The 24,026-nt window shown below is 31.1% G+C and overlaps 1 protein-coding gene across 1 annotated transcript in view; it reads right to left on the reverse strand.

Moving 5' to 3' along the window:
- cyc (basic helix-loop-helix ARNT-like protein cyc) overlaps positions 1–24,026 on the reverse strand; it is a 312,750-nt gene that overhangs the window by 171,994 nt on the left and 116,730 nt on the right. The window contains exon 2 of the mRNA XM_075372438.1: positions 15,749–15,825. The gene's annotated coding sequence lies outside the window, so the exon portion shown is untranslated. The remainder of the gene's footprint in view (positions 1–15,748; positions 15,826–24,026) is intronic.

Below are 24,026 nucleotides of genomic sequence, written 5' to 3' on the forward strand. Positions count from 1 at the left end.
GTGGTTACAACTGCTGATAAACAAACTTTTGGGTTGGAGGCTTTCAGGGATACCGATATAACATCTAGAAATTTCCCTACAATTTTCTTATGAATTACTGAAACCGCACCATTCTTTTATGATAACCCTGTATATATTTCGATTTATTTTTTATTACTACGATAGAAATTAGAAACTAATTATAACCTGAAAATGCCTAGTTTAGAATGAAATTATTTTTAAAAAACATTTTATATCAATAAGTTAAAACAAATTTTACAAATAAGAATGCGTCTTTAATATTATTCTTATTTTTTAAATTATTTTTGTTTTATTATTTTTTCTAAGAAAAAAAAACCGGGAACATAAGTGAACTTAATAAATCTCTGCATTAAATCTAATCCCATTCCAAAAATAACAGTCCCAGTATAATTATATATAAAATTATTTTTTTAAAAACTAAATTAAATCGATTGAATTAATAACAAATTATCATACCATATTTTACAATTATAGGTAAAAAATTAATTTTTTGTTATAAAGCTAATCCGAAAAAGTACCCAAGGAAAAATTTATTTATGCCTAAATATACTAGGAGGAGGTGCAGTAGAAAAACACGTCGTCGTAAATCAGCTGATTTCGAAGTTGAGAGATCACTCGTTTCAATCCCAATAAATGTAATTACTTTTATTCGCATCTGAATACTATATCGTGGATATCGGTTCTTTGGTTATTGGTTCAATTAATTACACGTCTCAGGTATGATCGGCCTTTCTTTCTTTTTCCTGTTTAGCCTCCGGTAATTACCGTTCAGATAATACTTCAGAGGATGAATGAGGATGATATGTATGAGTGTAAATGAAGTGTAGTATTTTACAGTCTCAGTTCGACTGTTCCTGAGATGTGCGGTTAATTGAAACCCAGCCGCTAAATAACACCAGTATCCAGGATCTAATATTCAAATCCGTATAAAAATAACTGACTTTACTAGGACTTGAACGCTGGAACTGTCGACTTCCAAAAGGTACGGTCGGCCTGGTGTCTGTACAAGATTACACCTCACTCACATGTCACGAACAAGGGACGCGGCTGCTTACGGGTCCCGAATCCAGAAAAGCTGCGTAGGATATCTGGAGATTTCCGGAATGTATTCGTAAATAAATAAAATTTTCTGATTTACCGTGATTTTATCAACGTAATTGTTTGGTTAATTTTATCTAAGATCACCGCATTCTCGTCAGCTGTCCCCTTAATAAGACTAAAACCCCCTTTATATTCTGCTAAAATTTGTCATGAGTTGTAGAAAAAGACAGTGCTATTCATCAAATGACATTCCTATTTCTCTTGCTGCTAATTAGACAGAGCAAATTAATCTTCTCCGATTCAAGTAGAGCTCGTGCTCTACTTGCGGTATCGTTGCCGTAAGTAATGGATTTTATCGGGGCGGACTAGTACGTTAATAAAACTAAGTATGAATAATCTTACTCTAGTAAAGTTATCCACATTCGATTTGAGTTACCACAAAAAGTAGAATTATTTTAACAATGAGCAATTATCAATAACGAGGATTAAAACCATTTTTACAGCAATCGATAGAAATCAGTACCACGGGTTCTTAGAATGAGCGAATTAAGGATCTAATAACTTTACAATACTAAAAGGATTGTTAGTACAGATCAGATGATTTTAGATATCAATTCAAAATCCACAGATCACAGAATACTCCTCAGAATAAAGAAGAATCAAATTAAAGGACACGATTTCTGAGAAAGAAAACAATCTATCCTTAAAGGAGTCCTGAAGTGAATGGAAGAAATCTATTTAAAGGAATGTTCCAAAATTCTTATACGTAATGAATTTCCATTTCATCAAAATCATTAGCTAGGGATATCGGAGAATTTTTTAAAGATGAAATCAGCACATTACCGATCAACAATTCAGTTAAAATACGTACTGTAAAAATTTATTTTTTATCCAAATATTAAAAAGGTACCTGAGAACAAAGCTCTTGTTGAAAAATTGTTGTTTGTAGAAGTATTAAAAAAAAAAGAAACTAAAAAGAATTCAGCCAGAATCAAAGTTTAAAAGTACGTACATATATTAGTTAAAAGTATTTAAATTTTAAATAACTCTACAAGATAAAAAATTGGTACACGACTTGAATTTCACAGAAATTCAAACACGTTTATTTACTGTGGAACGCTATTAAATTTTAATGTTGAAATTATAAAATTTCCGTCAAAATTGTTAATTCAGATGAAAATAATTTTAAGCTAAAAGAGTTGGTCAACAACAAAAAAAAATTTCCGGTTTTGAAACATGGAAAACCTAATGAAATTTATTCAAGGCCACTCCGGTCTAACAAGGTAAAAATCAGTTTGGTATTAGGTGACATCTAAATCACAGGATCGTATAACTTTAAAAGTGGTCCATTAACAATTAACAGAGTATCCAGTAAAAAGATATTTAGTATCCGAATTGTATAGGATAGGCTTTACAAAAGATATGAATCCAACAGTATTGTGCTATAATCTAAAGTCAAACTATTATATCAACTAGCCAGAAATCCTGCATGGCTTTAAGCTAAACATTAGAACTGAGGTAGCCGCTTAACCACAAAAACTTATATTGTAATAGAAAATGCCGTGAAAGAACTTGAAACTGTCAACGTTCTAACCATGGTGACATGCGTGATTTTACCTTTGAATATTGATTAAAAAAAACTTACAATCAATAAATAAATTACGAGTATTATTTAACGTTTATAGTTTTAATTTTTATTACTTAAAAGTTTATATTAAAAAAATCCGGCAAAGAGTTGCAAAAACATTTAACCGGAAAATTTATACATTTCCAGCTACGGTGGGTTTTGTTCTCAACAGACTACTTTTAAATTAAAATATTTACTGTAATTATGGAAGTAAAGAATTATACTGGGTGAAACAGAAACAACAAGACAGTGTAAAAGTCGCGCCCCACAACATCTGTGTAGATGTTGGGAAAAAACCTATAGCTGAGTAAAGAAAATTAAATTTTTATAATACAAAATTGGTCGTTCACAAGAGGCGCATTCCTACTAAGCTGGAAAGTGTTAGCATGAAAGGACTTCAACAGACGAACTGACGCGGATCACGCCGGGAGAAGGAAGCACATATTTGGCTAGTTTCACAAAGTAAGCCCGAGTAAATTTTTTCAGTCTGATCTAAAGGATCGGAACACGTTATAAAACTCCGTCTATAAATTAAAATATAACCGTCAAATAAACAATTATCCACCCGATAAAAGAATGATACAGCAGCAAGGGAGTTTGTCCAGGCTATGCAATTAATAATGAGAAACATAAATCTACCACTATCCTTGCATTCCGTCCCGTACCAGCTTTGTTTTCGCCCCGTTCGTGCTTTTTTAGGAGAAGTATTCTGCAAACATAACGGTTCCGCTATTATAACGCAACGAGTTTTTCGACGAAATTTTGACATTCGAAGGAACGGAAAGATTCCCACACGCCAAACAATATTGAACTACATCAGACAATTCAGGTGTAATGCATCCCTTGTCAACAAAATGCCGCCTGATCGCTCTCAAACTGTGTGAATCCCCAAAAAATTACGGAGAGTGGCAGGAAGCATTTCAAAGTAATCTTCAGCAGTCCGTTCGTCACCATTCAACTGCCTTATACATAACCCGTAGAACCGTTGGACGCATCTTAAATGAGGATTTAATGTTCCATCCTTATAAAATGAAAGGAGTGCAACAACTCCATCCGCGTGATTTGAATAATCGGAGTGACTTCTGCAGGTAATTCTTGCAACTAATCGAAGAAACGTCACAAATGTTCGATCACCTTTTAATATTCGATGAAGCAGATTTTCATCTAAACCGATATGATAACAAGCAGAACTTCAGATAGGCCGCAAAGAACCAACACATGTAGCATAAGAGTGAAAAAATAACATTGTGGTGAAAAAACTCTCCACTGCAGAGTGAAAAAATTACAGTTAGTGCATTTGGAGTGAGTGAACGTATTTTTTACTTCCTTGAACGAAGTAAAGGAATTATTGTGATCAAAATTTCGTTTCTATATTTCAACGAAAATATCCATTTTGACTAGTTTCGTCGGGACGTCTGTACGTACATATATATGTATGTAAATACCTCGCATAACTCAAAAACGATTAGCCGTAGGATGTTGAAATTTTGGATTTAGGGCTGTTGTAACATCTAGTGTGCACCTTCCCTTTTGATTGCAATCGACTAGAACAAAAGTGTCCAATTTTGTACTTTTTCTTATCTGCAGTAATAAGCCTTCATTGAGAGCTTTTCAACAATATATCATAAGTGGTAATTATTTTCATTGGTTCCAGAGTTATAGCGAAATAAAATTTTAATTAATGAAATATTTGGATCTTACAAGGGGAAGGGACATCGGTTCAATCTCCTTTTTTCTTTCATTTTTTTTTTTTAAATTTAAATATATTGAGTTATTAATAATTATCAACTTGTGATTGTAAAAAAAATTTGCAATAAATAATAATTCAATAATAGCAATAAAAAAAAAAAATATGAAAAATATCTGAAGTTATGAGTGATATAAAATTTTATCTACTTTTAAAAATGTGTATATGTAATTTAATAGGTATGATTACATATCTGTATATGTAATAGATTTGGTGAAACATCTGATTACTTAATATTAATTGAAAATTATAATTTATAATCGTATTATTTTTATTTATGCATTTGTTTCACTCTACTTGATAATAAATATCGCTATAAAATTTAGTAACCTTTTCCTGTTTCGTTTTTGTTTTCATTTTGATGGTTACATCATAATAATTTTAAAAAAAGATAGTATTAGATACATATAAGAGTTACATTTGTTTAAAGAGTAATCAACGACTTTTAAGTTATTTTTATTTTATTTCAGGAAAGATTGTTAAATTACTAATTGTATAAATATTTGATAATATTTTAACAATTGTGTAACTGTCCAATTTCTTAAAGAATTGGAGGATTGTATCTCACTTTCAAATGAAATAAGTTTAAATGAAGTGCAGAAAAAATGTGTATAAGTAATTTATTTAATAGGCGTTTAAGGAAGTCATGTGATATCCACATCAGATTTTATTGAGATTGTAATGGTCAATCTATTACAGTCACATCATATCGATATGTGTGGTACTGTTACGAACGTTTGTTCCGTAACGAACTTCGTCGGCGTCGTGTCAACACGCGCTTGGTGTGATTCCAACAGGAAAGTGCTACAGCCTATACATCAAGAAATTCTACTGTAGTCATACGAAAAATTATTTCCAACATGTGTAATTTCTCGTTTCGGAAATGTCGCATGGCCCCCTAGCTCGCCTTATTTATCAGCATGCGATTATTTCCTTTGGGGCCATTTGAAAGAGAAGGTTTACGTCAAAAGACCTCACACTACACAAAATTTCATCCGAGCAGAAATTCATGTAATACCAGTGGATCGGCTGAGGAAACTTATGGACGATGTGCAAAGGTGTGCCTTACAGCTAATGGTGGTAACCTGCGTGTTGTTATCTTCAAAATGGGAGTTGTAAACTAAGTATTTGTACTTGCTCTTTACAATGGTGTACCAAGTTAGTACTTCGTTTGTAATTAAAGCGTTCATTTTCAAATTGTAAATCTTCTGCTTGTTTCTGCTCCATCCAGCATAAAAATATTAATCCACTTTTAAATAAAATTTTAAGATACAGAAACTATAGGGACCATATCTCCCCACTCTCTAGATCAATCCTAACCAAAATTAAATGTAAATTCAAAAATTTCATAAAAATCGGTAAATTCGATTTTAAATAAAACTATAACGAACAAAAAAAGCCAAAAAAAAAAATATATATGTACCTACAAAGCAACTTGTCTTGACTGACTGATTCATCAACGTCCATCAAAACCTACTGAAGAAAAATTCATGAAAATTTGTATTTATGTTCTTCTACGGTACAAGTGGACACTAAGAAAGAATTTTTTGACGGAAAACGCAAGTAACGATATAGCACGGGTGAAGCCACGACGGGAGTGCTCTATTTTTTTGGGCTTGCAAATATTCTTCAGATATAAATTTAAAAACCATTTTCGAGTTTTTGTGAATTTCGAATTTTTAAGAGTGTGATGATGTACGGCACGGCGGCTTAACCGACACAGCAACACGACTGGCTGCACCTGCCTCCGATTACTTCATTAAAAAAACATAAAGAAAAAAAGTTGACCGCGACGGGAAACGCAAGTAACCACTTCGCGAAGTTAACACGTGGGGATGCTAATATAACAGGATTATTGTCTGCCATCCCTGAATGAAATTCTCCAAATTCATACTTATGTATAAAATTATCTAATTAGTACAGGAATATGATTTTGAATCCAGAACTAAACTGAATTTATTACTTTCTCACGATAGCAACACCGTCCAGTTTTGGAATCTATTTAAATATACCATTAATCAAATATTACGTCTTTTTCTTTTTTAAGTCCAGCTGCTATCAGGTTTTCTCATGTACGGTTGACTATTTTATTCTATAAGTAAAATGTTTTAATAAATTTAAAAAATAGAAAGACGACTTTTCACATTATAAATAAAATTACAATAATTTATTATCTAGTACAAAAATATTGATTAATAATAAAACTTCGTTTCATAAAAATTAAAGTTATAAACGTTTACAGTTAATCGGCAATAAAATAAAGCTATTTCTTGTAATAATTTTTAATTTTAATAAAGTTTATGAAGGACTGCAGCGAATAAAACCTCAGTCAAAACACTGGAAGTGACTAGTTAATGTCTATATTGTAAGTTAAGTAAGCTAAGCTAAGCGAAGGCCAAAGCTAAGTAACTAGTTTTATTTTAGTTTATGTATATTAAATAGCATAATATTACACATACACACACACCCACACACACACACACATATATATATATATATATATATATATATATATATATAGATAAAACACAATAATTTTTTTTCACATTTTTTCTAAATTTTTCTCCCAAAATCTCTAAACCAGCAAAAACCCGTAACCACTTTTAATGGGCTTTGAGCCATTAAAAAATGATTGAAGAATGCCTATTAAGCATCATTATACTGATATTTAAGTCACTCGTAGAATTCCATGTTGATAAAAACTATATTTTTAAATAACTCGGCAGTGTCGGCTCGTGGCTAAAATTAGTGGAGATGCTGCTCCAGAAAATATTTTTCTGGGCCTTTTCAAGGCTATAGTTAAAGTTTTCTGTAAAATAAGAGAACCTAAAAAAAAAAAATGAATCAAAAAGAATAGCTGGAATCAGGATAATATCTGATTCTACACTTTATCACATTCAAGAATATGGTACACGGTTTTTAAGCATATTGTACTTGAAAACCGTGCTCGGTTTAACCAAATAAATAATAAAATGTCAATACAGATAATATTTTTTAGTATTATTAGATAAATTAATAAAATTTTCGCGTTAAAACACTATAGTCCAATGGTGCTTAATTTAAAATTCTAAGCACACAGAAACAAACACATAATTAGCTTTTACCAATTACATTCTCTTTTGCCCTTTCAGCGTGCTTATGGATAGATATGGCAATCAAAGAGCTCTTGCTTTCCTCCATCTTCTGATCACTACCGAAAAAACAACTAAACCGCTTTCATATTCCTTCCGCCGATTAAACTAGAAAAGGGAACGAACAAAGAATGTTCCATATACAGACGAAATAAAAAAAAACTACCTTCCACTAACACGCCAGGGTCGGCACTGCGAGAGCAGCAGTGCTCTCTCCCTCGCAGCCTTGCGTGCAGCTTCCTATGTGCGCATGCGCACAACAGCCAAACACCACGCCGCTAGAACTGTGAAGCGCACAGTTCCATAAAAAGATTTTTGTATCTTTTTCATAAACTTGGGGATAGCTGTTGACATTAAGCTTAAGAATTATATGTTGTACAAATATAAAGAAAGAATTAAAGAAAAAGGGATTCATTATATTAAATGTTATCGATAATATCAAGTGGAGATAGGAGGTTCTGCAGTTCCACAGTGTCTATACGCGAGCCACTATTGTAAACTCGGTCTATCTATCAGCATCTAAACTAATCATTACCAATTTGAAAAGCAATTTCAGTACAGCTCTTGGCACCTTGAAAAAGAGCGTGAAGTTAGTTGCGTAACATTAATACTTTTATAATTAAATCCATTTTTTATTTTTTTCTGAGAATATTTTATCAAAGACAACGAAATATAATATCTTTGAGTTGTTTCAGCTAATAATTGATTTGGCAAGAAAAGCTCCATTTTTCGTTGTTACAAAACCCTGCGGTATTTATTCTGCGAGCATCATAAAAGTGTGTTTTATAGAAATTTTACCAAACAAGAGATTCGGTAAAATAATTAGATGATGTTGGAGGTGACAACAGTTAGTAAAAAAAATTATATTTTGAAATCGACTTAAATTAAAAATACTTTTAATTTTTTTCCTTTGGAGAGAGATATTCATTAGGGATTTAAATGGATCTGTAAATGGTAAATTTACTGGTTTTAAAATGTTAATTTACTGGTTTTAAAATGTTAAAATAAATTTAAAAGAAAAATGTTTAGCTCCACACTTCAATTAATATCAGAATACTCAAAAGGTAAATGTTTTACTTTATTTCTTCAAGTTCTGCAGAATATCGAATTTATTAGTACCATCATTTTTAGCTAATTATAACAACGCTTTTTCCAGATTTTCTTTGGCATAATTTGAAGAAAAAATTTTAATAAATAATCCGAAACAGGCAAATTTAAACCGTTTTCTACATGGACTTTGTCTTTGGCAATAACTAATATTTTCAATATCTGTTAAAAGTATGTTATTTAATGTGTTATAACAGAAAAATGATTCTGTAAATTTTTCTTTTGGAAAAGAACAGAATATTTGTTATCCAGAATATTAATCAAATCACAACTCGTAATTATTCTGAATAAAATCCATTCGTCTAATCTTTTAATAATTTATTTTTTCAAAAAACATTATTTTTAATATTATGGTTATTTTTCTAGTTACTTTCAGTTTCGACTCCTATTTATTATATGGAAAGAATATATATAAGAATATGGAATATATATATATATATAAGAATATTATATGGTAAAAACAGTTAATATCTTATTTGTTGAAGATATTTCTCCCTATTTATATCTTATTCTATATTCTACACTCTCTTCAAAGGAGAAAGATCTATCCAGAAATATTTTTAATTATAAATCAGTTCTCTACAAACTAAAAAATTATTCTACAAACGATTTTCAACTTTGACATTAACTAATTGCTATAAAATCTTCGAAAATTTACAAATTAAGTTTAAATTTTCTTTTTTACTTGCTTGTCTAGATAGCGTTATGAAGAAGGGAAATTATTGTAATCGGTCCAGTTTGGGCAAATGCCGTTTTCACCGGATCTTGACATTTTGACACCTAAGGAACCCAACAAACCAGATGGGAATATTAATGTTCGTATGTACGTTTGTGTTCAGTTTTAGCCTCTAAATAACCTTATATTTCCAGAACTATTCAGCCGATTTTGACCAAACTTCGTCAGATTACTTCTATATATGGATCATTGATACCATTAAAATTTCAGCTTAAAATGTCAAGCAGGTGAGGCTATAAAATAACGTTACCCTCAGTATCTCGAGAATTGGCTTAATTAAAGTCATATTTTTTTCTTAGGCACATTTTTTAGCGTTTAAAAAATAACAATATTTACAAAAAAAGTTTTTGAAATCGCACTCCCGCCCGAAAAAATGTTTTAATCGTCTTCTATGTTGTGACGTCACAGGTGAGCGGTAAAATTAAATAAATTAATAATATTTAAGTGTAGAAAAGTAACCCGGTCTAGCCTGAACTCGATCGCCCGGTGGCGATCCTTATTCTACCTAACGCGTTAAGTCTCGCGGCTACACCGTTCTGCCGAGTGAAATTTGTTGCATTTAAGTCGAGAAATTAAATTAGTTAGTGCCGACCCTCGCCGTTAGTACTACCACATCAGCGTGAATTAAATACGGTATGCGCGCGCGCTTTAGTTACAATCATTGAATTAAAAAACGAAAAAATAATGTATTTAAATAAAATGATAAATATTTTAAATTAAGTTGTGTGTGTATGAGCGTGTAAGCCGAGTATCATAAACAAACCACAGTTATAGGTCTTTCCCGGAAAGCGGCTTGTCAGCGTTTTTTTTTTTAAATTATTTACGCAGATACTCTTTTTTCATTATTTTGATCTAATCTTTTGTATGGTTAAATTTCATTGAAAATTTCCTTTCGCAAAACTCACAGAAGAATTAGTTCAAAGTTTTGTGACATTGGAAATAAAGTATTTTTGTACCACATCAACCAGCAGCTGAAGCAACCCAAGTAATTCTTGCGATTTTTTCTTATATAATAAAGTTTCAATTTAATTAAAATTATTAATGTTACAGTTTACTTCAAGGTGTTTGTTCGAGGTGATACGAACAGTATTGAAATGATTTTCCAATCTGGTAATAATAAACGTATTTTAAATATTGACAGATAGACTCGGTTATTTAAAAATATAGAAAACACAGAATTCTATTAAAGATTTAAATATTAGTAAAATTATGGTTAAAAAGTACTCATCAACTATCTTTTAATGGGCCAAAGCCCATTTAAAAGTTGTTGCGGGTTTTCTTATTAAAAGATTTTAAAAAAAGGAAATCGAAAAAACTATAAATTATTTTGATAAAATGAAATCAATGTACCATTGTATTATCACTAATACACCTATACACTAACATAATGAATAAAAACAAAAACCACAAATAAATATGTCAAAAGGAAATAATAGTTTTTAATTATAAAATAAAAAAATAATACATATAGGAAAACCAGCAAAAATTTAAAAATGCAGAAAAAACAATAAAAAGATAATCCCTGATAAATCTATAGGGTACAGAAATTTATATAAATACAAGTATCTACATTACAAGTGCCTTAGGGTTTATGAAAAAGAGACGTAACCCGTATCAAATTATCTGTTAGTTTATAATTTCCAATCAAAACAGATATCTTCTAGATGACCGATACTGGATACTTTAATACCTTCACACATATTCATTTTCAATCAAGATATCTATTTTCAATTAATTTATCTTCTTTATTTAACTATTTATATTTTATGAAACTAACGAGTTAACTATTTTTTATTTATTTATGGATAATATTTTTCCTGGAGGATATGCTTCACTCAAAATATAGCCTTCCCAAAATAAAAAGCCAAAACGTGAAAGTTTTCCTATTCAAGCTTCTGCTGTTTTCTATCAAAGGGATGATAAAGATAAATAAGAATTAAAATAAATCAGTAATAAATACATATATCCTTTATTTAATTCTGAAATATATGGTACATAGTTGTATTAATGTAAAGTGGAGAGGGAATGATATCTATACAATGACACTTAGCATGATCTAGTATTTTAATCTTAAACCCGCTGTTTTTTTTTTTGTTTCTTTTTTATAGCTGTGTAAATTGCTAATTACTAGTAATAAATGATTAATTAAAAATTTCAATGCTTAAATTTCTTTAACATTTTTTAAAAAATTGTGTTCTATGCAAATAAATTATTAAAATAGAAGAAAAGAAAAACAGTTTTTCTAGAGACAGTAGAACTCTCCATTCTTTTCTATTCAAATGGAAATAAAAAATAATTATAATTTTAAATATATTATTAGAAAAAAGGCGGGCCTACGGCCTGCCGCGAAAATGTTACGGTTTATATTTCATTACATGATTTTCTTAAATGTTTTTGGCAATTGTAACTAAATAAAATTCATGAATTTGGCGTACTAACAACGAAAAACTTCAAAATCATTTAAATTTTTAACCGTTTTTTGAGTTATGATTTTTTAACACTGTTCTAACCACAAATATCATTTTAGATAAATCGTTCGTATAAAGAAGAATGAATCGTTCGAGTAGAATAGATTGTTTGACAAATTAATCATTCGTGCGCTGCGCGCAGCTTCACGGCGCAACCCGTAGTCCGCTCTGCGCCAATAGCAATTAAACAAAAATGTGAGCACGTACATCAAACAAACAAATCTACGCACCATCCTTTTTTTATGGGAAAGAAGATTATCCACAGAAATTTTTTATTCAATGTTTTACACTAATTATTATTATCTTAGAATTTCATAAAAATCTAACACAGAAAACCATTATCTTAATGTGTCCCTACTATTTTTCTCTGTGTAAGCATTCAAACGGAATCACGCTTTTAATAAATCTTACAGAATTAATTTATTTTAACTGTTATTTAATCTAGTGTGACCATATCTTAAGTTAAAAATTTAATTTAAGTTTGATTAAATTAAGATTTATTAAAAAAGTTAAATTATTAAATTAATCTTTATTAAACATTTAATAAATAATGGCTCCTTGCTGCTCCGCAGCGTTATTATTACAATATAATTTCATATATTTAAAAAATAATCGACTAAATCTATACCACTTACACAAAACGACTCACTCCAAACCCACTTATTTTTCTTTTTTCTTCCTACCATAGGTGAAATGCGTGGTCAAAAATTATTTCCAATCAATCCAAACGTTCTACTGGACCGATCTAGCTGATTTTTTTTTTATTCTTCTCGGAGTGGTCCGTAGATAAGTCATCAAGCATCTAAGGATCTTCAAAGTGATTTTCCTGTGAGTAATAACCTGTGAGAAAGTTTCTCAATTAAGTAATAAATGAGGATTTTTTTTGAGTATTTCTTGAAGGAGATTCAATTTTGGGATCCGATGACGCTTGATGTATCTGTGAATCTTTCCAATCAAAATATAATAAAAATAAATCAGCTCGATCCATCCAGTAGAATTCCCAGACGGACTGGAAGTTGGTTTGCAACCCAAATTTTTAATATATAAAATATCCTGAAAGATGTAATAATAATTAAAAAAACCGTTGTTTCTGTTAAAATTGATATTTTTACCTTCTGAACGTCTCGATATCTTTCGCTTTGCACATTCTATGAGAGTTCAATACGAAAAATATTTCCAAAAGAAGGGGATCATAACCTCCAATTAAAAAATAATAACCATAACTCTCCATAAAAATGATGGGCGTTGGTTTCTTTGTTTGATGTTTGTACTCACAATTTTATTTTAGTTGCTGTTGCTACTCTTCTTTCTTATTCCTGTTTAGTCCCCGGTAATTACCGTTTAAATAATACTTCAGAGGATGATATGTATGAGTGTAGATGAAGTGTAGTCTAGTACATTCTCAGTTCGACCATTCCTGAGATGTGTGGTTAATTGAAACCCAACCACCAACGAACACCGGTACCCAAGATCTAATATTCAAATCCGTGTAAAAATAACTTACTACTAGGACTTGAACGCTGGAACTCTCGACTTCCAAATCCGCTGATTTGGGAAGACGCGTTCACCACTAGACCAACCCGGTGGGTGCTGTTGCTACTCAGCGGATCACGTGGTGTGCCGGGTAACTGGGTAACTGCGCCCAGCATACAAACGATTCATTCATTCGAATGATTTATACTTCTCGAACGATTCATTCTTCTTTATACAACGATTTACCTAAAACTATATGTATGCTTTCGAGATAAAAAAGGAAAACATTGGGATTAAGTTGTGTTAAAAAATCACAACTCATAAAAGGGCTAAACATTTTCAATATTTTGAAGCTTTTCGTTATAAACGTTTTTTGTTGTTAGTACGCTAAATTCATGAACTTTATTTAATTACAACTGGAAAAAACTTTTAACAAAATCATGTGAAATGAAACATAAACCACGTAACATTTTCGCGATGGGCCATAGGCCCGCCTTTTTTTCTAGTCTGTATAAAAAAGGATGGTGCGTGGGTTTGATTGTTTGTTTGCTGTATTCGCTCATATTTTTCTTTTAGCCGCTGTTGGCGCAGAGCGGACCAATGGTGGTGCGCCGGGTGGCTGCGCACGACGACTCTCTCTGACTCTTTCTCGACTTTCTCTGACTCTTTCTCAGCCGACTCTCTCTCGCCAAAAATCATTTTCTAGTTATTTGTCCGTTTGTACTTACTTGTCCGTATTTGTCCGTTGTCAAGTTATTTACGAATTTTTTAATTTAATCTTCAAGCGTAGAATATTTTTATTTATATATGTAAAATTATTTACTTATTATTATTTATTAATTCTATTTATCAAATTTTATTAATAAAAGAAAGGGACTAATAGTTAATATTTAGCAGTAAAAAAAAGGATTCTTTATCAAGCAGGAGAAACTCGTTGGCGCGCATCCGACCGACCCTCACGTGGACCGCTCTGCGCCAATAGTAGCAGCTGGACTAGCAACTAACACAACCTGACATGAACATATACACAAGACTAAACGAAGAAGACGGCGTCTCCAAGCCAACTCTCTGTTATCAATATGGCTAGAGCGTTAAACATTAAATTTATATTAAAAACTATTAAATTCTATATCTACACACTTCTTAAGTCTATTTTAAATATAAAAAACCAAAATTTCAGAAAAATATTCTCTACACGCTAATATTTCTTTTCTTAATATATTTCTGTAAAATACTTAATATTCTCACAAAAATGAGGATACGAACGCGTCAAAAGTACTGGGAGTAGAGCCCCCTGGCTAGACGATCGGGCGAGCGAAGCGAGCCCTGACCGGCTAGTAATAATAAATAAACTATTGAAAATCTTACCGATTTTAACTTTTGTTCCAGTATATTATTGTCTGACTCAATAAAGATTAAAACATTCTTTTTCCTAAATATAGGAGGGGTGGCCCCCTACTCTAGGTAAATTAATTTAACTTAACTTAATTACTAATTATTAATTTCATTTAATTAACTTAATTTAAATTTCAACTTAACACATGACATACACACTGGATTAAACAACAGTAGAAAAAAAAAATGAATTTGCAACATTTGTTAAAAGCATATCTCGTTTGAATACCTATACAGAGAAAAATAAGCACACATTGAGATAATGGTTTTTTGTTTTAAATCTTAATTTTAAGATAATATGAAAGTATACCAAAGAATGTGTAAACAAGATTGTAAATTTTAAATCATATAGAAGAAGATTCGCTACGTTTATTGTAAATACCAGTGTATTTGAAATAAAATTTCATCGTACATTTTTTTATCAAAAAAAGTCGTACGAAAAAATATTCTATCAAATAATCGATATTGTCAAACGAGTGTGATAATCTCAGGAGGAAAAGTTACATAAAATGAAAAGCCGAGGTTACGAGGAAACTCTATTTGTTCAGAAGGAATGTGTATGTGTATACGTAAATGTTTGGAACGGTTTTTTAATGTTGTCAAAAATTTGACAAGACATTCACTGTTTTACTTACTATACACTGTCTATTCATGTCTTCACTACTATTACTTGCTTCTATTAACTATATTCACTGTCTTACTTCTTACTAATTATATAAACTTTTCTTGGTTTGATTGTAATAAACTTTTATAATATTTATGTTACAAGAATATTACTCTTTTGTTTATTAATAAATTAAAAAAATTAATTTAATAAATTACATGTTTCCTTTTATTATAAAAATTTAATGCACTATAAGTCCTGGGTTTGATAATAACATTGCGATTGGTATTTTTCATTTGTCACTATTTTTTATGGCAATTAAGATTTATTAATTATTTGTCACAGTATAATTGTTTTTTATTTATAAATACAGTTAGAAGCATATCCTATTATGTTACCTGAAGATGGAAGAACATTCGGCGTGAAGTTGCGCCTCCTGCTACTGACGTCATCGCCTCAACCTCCGGCTTGGCTTCTGAAATACGATAATTAAATATAAGGACTTAGACAATACTTTCACATCCGTCCGTACGGTAAGAAAATTTATTTATGTATTATTTAATACGTAACATTGTATTTAATATATATTTATAAAATGCAAACATTCATTAAAAATAAACAATTTGAAAATAAAAGTATGTGGGTTTTCACAATGTCAATTGGTATACCCGTTCTACATAGTAAATGAAAATAATGAATGTTTTTACCTTAGAAATCTTCATTTTAATCAGTTAGGGGTTGTTAATAAAATGCATTTTTTTTTATAAAACCTTTTTTTGGAATAACCGCCAAATATACTTTCTCAGGTGAGCAAATTTAGTTACGGATGAAAGAGTGAAGTCATATCTATGTAGTATATCGAAAGCTCGCCAGAAAAGCTACTACCAAATTAAATATTTTCAGCTTTTTCGGAATGTATTCTTGAAGCCATTCCAGGATAACTGCTCCGTGGCAGGTCCCTTGCAACATATCCATCTCCACTTCCTACTATTTCTGGCTAAAATTTCGAACGACTGACAGCTATTGTTTCTTTTTAGTTCGTCTATCATTTTTATATTATTCTGAACTGCCTTCTTTATCCTTCTTCAAATCTTTACAGCACTATTTTAATCAATCCTCTTATGATACGTTCAAGCCGTTTAGAATTCCTATTATGAATTGTTTTATTTATTTATACTTAAAGCAACAAAAGGGTTACGCTCACCTTAAAATTGCTCTACGGTAGATGAATTTTGTAGCGTATAAATACGCTAAGCCTAACCGGGATTCGAATCCAGAACCTTCCAGATGAAAGGTAAAAACACTATTACTCCACCACGGAGGTCGACAGTAGTGAAGTGCTTCTATTCTGTTTACTTTTCTAATATGTTTCTTTCCTCATTGAATCTTCTCACTACTTCATTTTTCACTCTTTTCTATCATTAATTCTTCTTCAATCTCTTCCGTACCCACATTTTAAGTGTCTCCAGTCTTTCTTTATCCCCCTTTTACTAGTATCCTTGTTTATTTATTTATAACAAAGTACGGTTTTTCAAATCTAATTCCATCTTATCTTTCCTTTGTTTCTTTTAATAACAAATCCTTTCTACACAACACACTGTATTAGCCCAAATCCTTCTTTAGTTTTTATTAGAAACTTAAATAACTTATTAACTTGAAACGTGGAAATCCCTTTTTCCCAATTTCATTCTCTAAAGAATAATTCTGAAAAATTTCAAAATATTTTTATACATCTTATTATTAATTTTTTCACTCTTTTAGGAATGGTTTAAAAATAATTTTTCTAAAGGTTTTTTTAGTTATTTTTGAAGCAACTCTTAGAGTCGAATTCCAGCTTCTATCAGATATATTGCATCACAAAAAAAATAGAAATTATGAAAATCAATCCAGCTTACCCTTTTATAAAAAGTTTAAAAAGAAAGTAAAAGATATATTTTTGCAGATTTTTGATAATTATTATCAGAGAAAAATCTAAAGTTTTTATCACAAGTTCAGAAGATATATGGAGATTGAGGAATGATACTACATCCCGTTTACCTGTCATAAGGATTTAAAGAAAGATACTGCAGAATTATTAGGTATACTTCAAGTAATATTGGATAATAAATTACTGGAAAGGCTAAAAAAGTTTGGTAGGTTTTGCCTTTAAAGGACCTTTATTTCAAATACACCACTGGATTTTAAAATATTAATGACTATTAATTTTACTTAAAATCGATCAAGTGTAAATATATAATACATATAGGAAACCATTTTGGAAGTCGATCTCAGATAACAGATTTAGTAAGCAATTTTAGACGTCGATTTCTATAGAGTGTTCCTAAAGGTTCTGGCGTTATTTCACTAGTTGGTACCTAATATGTTACCTCATATAAAAATTAATAAGCCGTTGTATATTTTTGTTATAATTTTAATTATATATATATATATATATATATATATATATATCATATAAAATCTGTTCAATAATATTAGAAGAAAACTAATATATGTGAAATCGGCTACAACCTTATCCGCTTTTCTACAAGGGATGTAGAGCTTGGAAATTATGCGTTCTGACAATTTTACGTCTGTTTTCAAACATATTTTTTTTGGGTTCTACTTTGATCTACATTCTGTCGTTTTGTCTACAACAAAAGGCTTAAATCCTACCCTACTAAACGGCATTTGTATGTGTGGTTGTGGGCGAGTCCCCCTTAGCTTAGCACCGGAAAGTTCCGATCACTAGCGGAAAGTCCCGATTCGTTAGTACATGTCTCGTAGTGGTCAGGTGTATACTTGTTATATTATTATAACAAGTTATATAACTTGTTCCCTTCCTCGACGAAAACCCGATCCGCTTCCAGTGGTACTCGTTGGATGATATTTTCTAGGGCGCCATTCGGAAATTAGGGAAGGGGTGCGATGGGGTGCCGCCGTAATATCTCGGCAACCGCTCGTCCAATATTCACGATTCAAACGGCATATGTATCAGCAGGTCGAGCGCTAACTGTTTATTACATCAGGTACACTCTCTTGATCGATCGGAGTTTGGTTATCGGGAAATTAAATCATTTAGCCTTACGTAACGATCCGATCTTTCGCTAAATACGCTCAAACCTGTGCTCTAGCCCAGCTGTAAAGTATAAACTTATGAAAACAAAAAAGTAAAAAATATATAAAAAAAACTTTTTAAAAAGTACTCTTATATTAAATGCACTAAAAAGAAGAAAATTATAAATATGTAAAAAAAAAATAATAAAAAAAAGAAACGTTTAAAGACCAATCAAACGCAATAAAAGGTAAAAAATAATTTTAGACAGTATCTCAGAACGGATTTGACAACAAACTTTGATGATATGAAAATTATGAGAAAGCAATTTATTTATTTATTTTTTTTTTTAAATTTTTTTATTAATTTATTTATTTTGAAGCCATAGCTTCAAATTTAATTTGAAGCAAATTAAAACACTTTTTTAGGCCCATTCATCACACATATGAAAAAAAATGGCAAAAACATCAAATTTTTAATTTGAACCTTACATATCACCATCAAAGTTTGTTGTCAAATCCATTCTGAGATAACGCCCTAAATTTATTTTTTATCTTTTTACAGAGTTTAATATAAGAGTGGCGTTTTAAATTTTTTTTTGCATATCTTTTATTTATTTATGATTGTTTTTCTTCATAAAATAATGAAGTATAACCAAAACGTAGACACCGGAATGTACCGATCACTAGCGGAAAATCCCGATTCGTTAGTATCAATTTCTAGAGTTAAATTTCTAATTTAACTTTCGTTATATCAATTTTCATCATTCAAAAAACAATATTTATACACAAATCAAATTTGGACACCTAATAATCCCACTGAGACGCCGCCCGGAGGGCCTAGCTGCGGGGGCGTGCCGTAGGCACGCCCTGCAGCTAGTTTAATTAACAAAACACTATTCAATTAATATAATATTTAGGGAGGTATTAATGATTAAAAAAATTAAATGGTCGCTATTTTGAAGTTTGAAGTTTTATTATTTTGAAGTTTTCAAAAGTAAAATTTTGAATTTTTTTTATTTTGTACAATGTGCTGTTGGGTCCCTACACATACGAAATTTCATTAAAATATCTAGTGGGATAAAATAAAAGTAAAATAAAGCGAGAAAGAGAATTTATCTAAATGAGTTTCTTGTTTATTTTAATGTTCTAAATGAGTCCTTTAGTTTAACAGACACGCGTGAGAGTCCTGGTGATTTTGCATGTTTAACAGAACCACCTGTCTCAACAAAAGTGTGGTGCCAAGAGTAAATGATATGCCTAATAGATGGCTTCCAACCTTAATCTCAAAACCAAAATTACGTTGAACTGCAGTAACTGACAGCAAATCGTGCAACAAAAACACACAGCGAGCACGTTCCGCACCAGTAAACGTAACCATTTTTAACAACAATGGTGACAGCGCTGGTGACCAAATTCGGTACTAATGAACTACGCGAGTCAAAAGTTGATGTTTTTTGCTATGAAATGAGACCTCAACCGAATCTGTAAGGTAGCTAACTAAATTTTTATTTGCTTATAAATTTGTGAAATCACCGAGTACAATACCATCCCAAATTTCTAATAATCGACGCAATTTTTCCTGCGCAACCACACAATATAACGAATGAATGCAAATGATTTTCTTTTATTTCAAAGCGATCTACTAGAGACCAAACCAATATCATTTCAGTTTTGCTTATTTTCTTCTTTTCCATATTCCCTTCATTTTCTCGGAATGCCCATTCTTCTTCGTCTAGTGCTGTTTCTTCCTTTATTCATAAAAACCTTTTCATTATAAATCCCTTCTCCAATCTTCATTCTTTACAGTTTTTTCTTTTATGCTTAAGGTTTTGAAGACCTCTTTCAACTGATTTTTTATTCTAAATAGTTTTATTCAATTTATTTAGTCTTTTTGGATTTATTTTTATCATACGAGATCTTAAGATTCTTTTTTTACTTGTGGTTTTCAAATCTTCTTGAGTGTTTAAATTTCTTTATTCTAATTCAGAACCTATCTTCGGTTTATTTGGACCGTAAATTCTCCTTAAGATTTTTGTTTCGATTTTGAGGAAATTTTCTAAGCCAATCAGATTAATTGTTTCAATTCCGTATAAGATAGTTGGACTAACTACAGTGTTGTAATGCCTCAATTCTGCGTAAGTAGAAATATTATTTTCTGTTGTAATTTTTTTTTAGGAAATACCAAAGCTTTATCCCTAATTAATGATCTCAATTTTATAGGAAACAATAATAATAGTAGTGAATAAATTTTCCTGCTACGTAAATTAAATAGTTCCCTATATTTTGTTTTTCTATAACAAAGAACAATTCTGTTTGAATAATAATAATAATACAATGTATTTAACAAAACATAACACTGAATAATGAGTAATTATTATAATATTAATTACAATACATTGAACATCAATAGTAATATAAAAAAGGGTTGCTAAGTAACGCAAAAATATTATCACGGAAATATGAACAAAAAAAAAAAATAGGAATCGGTTTGCTGCAAACAACAAAGTGACAAAATTAAACGGGCAATGACAATCCGACAACATCGGATTCATTTTAATCGATAAATTATTGTTATTATTATTACTATTAATATTAATTAATAACAAAATAATAATGAATAAGATGATATTTATTAATTAAGAAAAATATTGTTACATAACATAACAAGCCAGAGCTTGAATTGTAATCTATAGACACGGCAATCGGATTACAAACTGACAACGCTTAATACGTAATACGTAACTTATCAGCCAATGATGAATCAGTAACTTGATTTAAAATTTTCCCTACCAAAAGCACATTATTATTATTATTATTTTTAAAAAGCTACAAAATTATCCAATGTTCCTATCACGTAGCAGTTATCAGTTTTGTTTATTATTACAAAAGTAAAAACCAGTCTCAAAATATAAATAATTTCCTATAAAAAAAAAAAACTAATTAAGATTACGCGCAGTAAAATTTTATTTTTAAATTGTTTTGATAAAATTCTTCACTAACGAGCATAAAAAATAAAATTCACCGGAAAAATAATTTAAAACTAAACAATTCAAGTACTTTTATTTATTAAAATTATATATTTAATTTTTTATTTAAAATGCATTCTATCCTTCTATTTATTTATTTATTCTAATCCGGTAACTGCATATTTACGCCCATTATCACTAATGTTTTTTTTTTTTCAAATAAAACTGCCGATATCAGTAGCAAAGTGGTAACGTCTCAGCCTTTCAACCGGGGTTCCGGGTTCGAATCCTGTTCTGGCGTGGCATTTTTCCTACGCTACAAAATTCCATTTTAGTACAGTAAATCAGGCGTTAAAAAAAAAGGCTAACCGTGCATTTTGAGTCGGCAACATTTTTTTTTCATCATGTAAAAGGATCAAACCCAAATTTAAATTTGAGTTTTAGAGGTGATGGGCACTAAAATTCGTGCGTCATTTTTAAAATCAGTTTTTCGTTTATTTTGAAAAGATATAACTCCATAAAAATTTTGTGAGAGCTCTTTTGTAGATAATAACACTATCTATAACTTTTATTACTAAACCCTTTTATTGTAAATTTTATAATAAAAAAAAATTATAAGTAAAAATAAATCTAAAATTGATTAATACTTTTAAAGCTTAGTATGATTTTTCTATTTATCTTAAAAAGTTTTCATCAGAGATTTTTTTAGAATTTTTTATCTTTACGAATAATTTGACTTGCTAATGTTTAAAATGTTTTAAATATTTTTTTGAGGTGTTTTAGCACCTTAAAGCGAAGCAACTGAAGGATCAATGAATTACATAAGTGTATAAATATTTTATTAACATTTATTTTGCAATATTCTTTCCTTTTATGTTTTTATTTTCTTATGTTATAGGAACTTATTTATTTATATATCTAATTGCAAACACTACTTTAATGTATATCGATTTATAAGTTGTTGTAACTAATAACAGTTTAAATTATAATATTATTTACAATATATATATATATATATATTTAGTCTATTTAGACGTTACACTAAATATATTGTGATATTTTTATTGAACTAATTTCCAGACAACCCTTGAGATAGAGTCTTTTTTTAAGAGGTGGAGGAACTCCATTTACGGGGGTCTGGACAGTGTCGGACTCGCTAACAGGTTCCGCAAGATATTATTAAATACGTGTATGTTCCTGCGCACTACCGACTAAACCTACCGTTATAAAGTCTTAGGCGGGATTTTTTATGGGTTATCCCCTGTAGGCATAATCCGCAAATCGTGTCTCAATCAATTATTGTAGCCTGGTCTTTTGCAAGGTCCACATTCCGTGCGAAAATCGTCGAAAATATTGTATCTCTATCAGTATCAGATTCAATATCTTCTTTACGTGAAAAGGCATTAATATTTTCTGGTAATAATGAAGACGAATCATCGGCTACTTCTTCATCTAATAAAACAAAATCTCTACAAAATTTTCACAAATTTCTGAAAACTGGCAGGTCACCTGCCAGTCAGATGACTGAGAACTTCGATCCTGCTTTTCGGCATCGATAGGCTGCACAACACTTTATTTTGCAACTGCAAAACATTTACTTCAACAGCTCTGGAGATGCAGGTGCCTTGGCGCACTGTATTAGTAGAAAAATCCGAGAGATTTTCTTCCAACCCCACAATTCAGGGTACTTCAATAGTCAGATCCAAGTTTGAAACTGATGATAAACTCTATGTGAATGTAGATTAATCGCATCATTTGTTGGAAGAAGCAAAGATAAATTGAATTTGGATTTAATAACTGATTTTGTGACCTGTTTATAACAAAGCGCATTGATTGAAAGTTCCGATTTATCTCCACTATATACAGCGATGAAAACCGTTCAAGAAATAGAGAACAATAGGCTAGGTAAATTTGCATCGACTTCTCAATTTCTGACCGGCCATGGGAGGTTTAGAGCCTATTTATATAGGTGTGGGCTCGATTACTCCAACGCTTGACCGGTGCGTCAGGAAGAGGAGACCGCTCTCCACGTGTTTTTTAGATGCCCCATATACGATGCAGACAGAGAACAAATACTGGACACCCTGCATAGGGAAGAAATGTTTGCACCGGAAGACCTGCAAGAGATTCTCTTGGAGTCTATTATATATTTATTTTAATAAATAAATTTATTCATTGGAAAATTGAAAGGCTGTCGACGTATATATCAAACTGGTGATGGAGAACCTCAGACTGTGAGAGGAGTTCCGCTCGCGTGCAAGGCCTCGGAAGGCGCGTGGGCGGACAAGCCCGCAGGTGAGCGCCTAAAGGGCCCCCGTACGTGTGGGGATCGCCTGGACGCGATGAGCCCGTGGATATTCCGTCAGTGTGACTGATGGTGACCTAAGTGGTGAGTATGACTTTGTTGTGAGTTTCTGACGGGCCGTGATATGTGCTGTGCGATGTGGTGGATGTGATTGAGTTGATGGGATGTGATGTGATGTGATGCACGTATGGTGTGATGTAGGCAGTTTTAGGTGTGATGCTGTGAAGATGTGAATCAGGTATGGTGTGACGTACGTGGCCATCCGTGATGTTATTTGTTTATGGTGTTGACTACTGTCCGAGTATAAAGAGTGTGACTGTGTGTGAGGACGTATTACCCCTTTCCTGACGAAATGCCTCATTAGCGGTACCA

This window comes from Lycorma delicatula, chromosome 8, assembly GCF_047948215.1.
Source record: "Lycorma delicatula isolate Av1 chromosome 8, ASM4794821v1, whole genome shotgun sequence".
Taxonomy (NCBI): domain Eukaryota; kingdom Metazoa; phylum Arthropoda; class Insecta; order Hemiptera; family Fulgoridae; genus Lycorma; species Lycorma delicatula.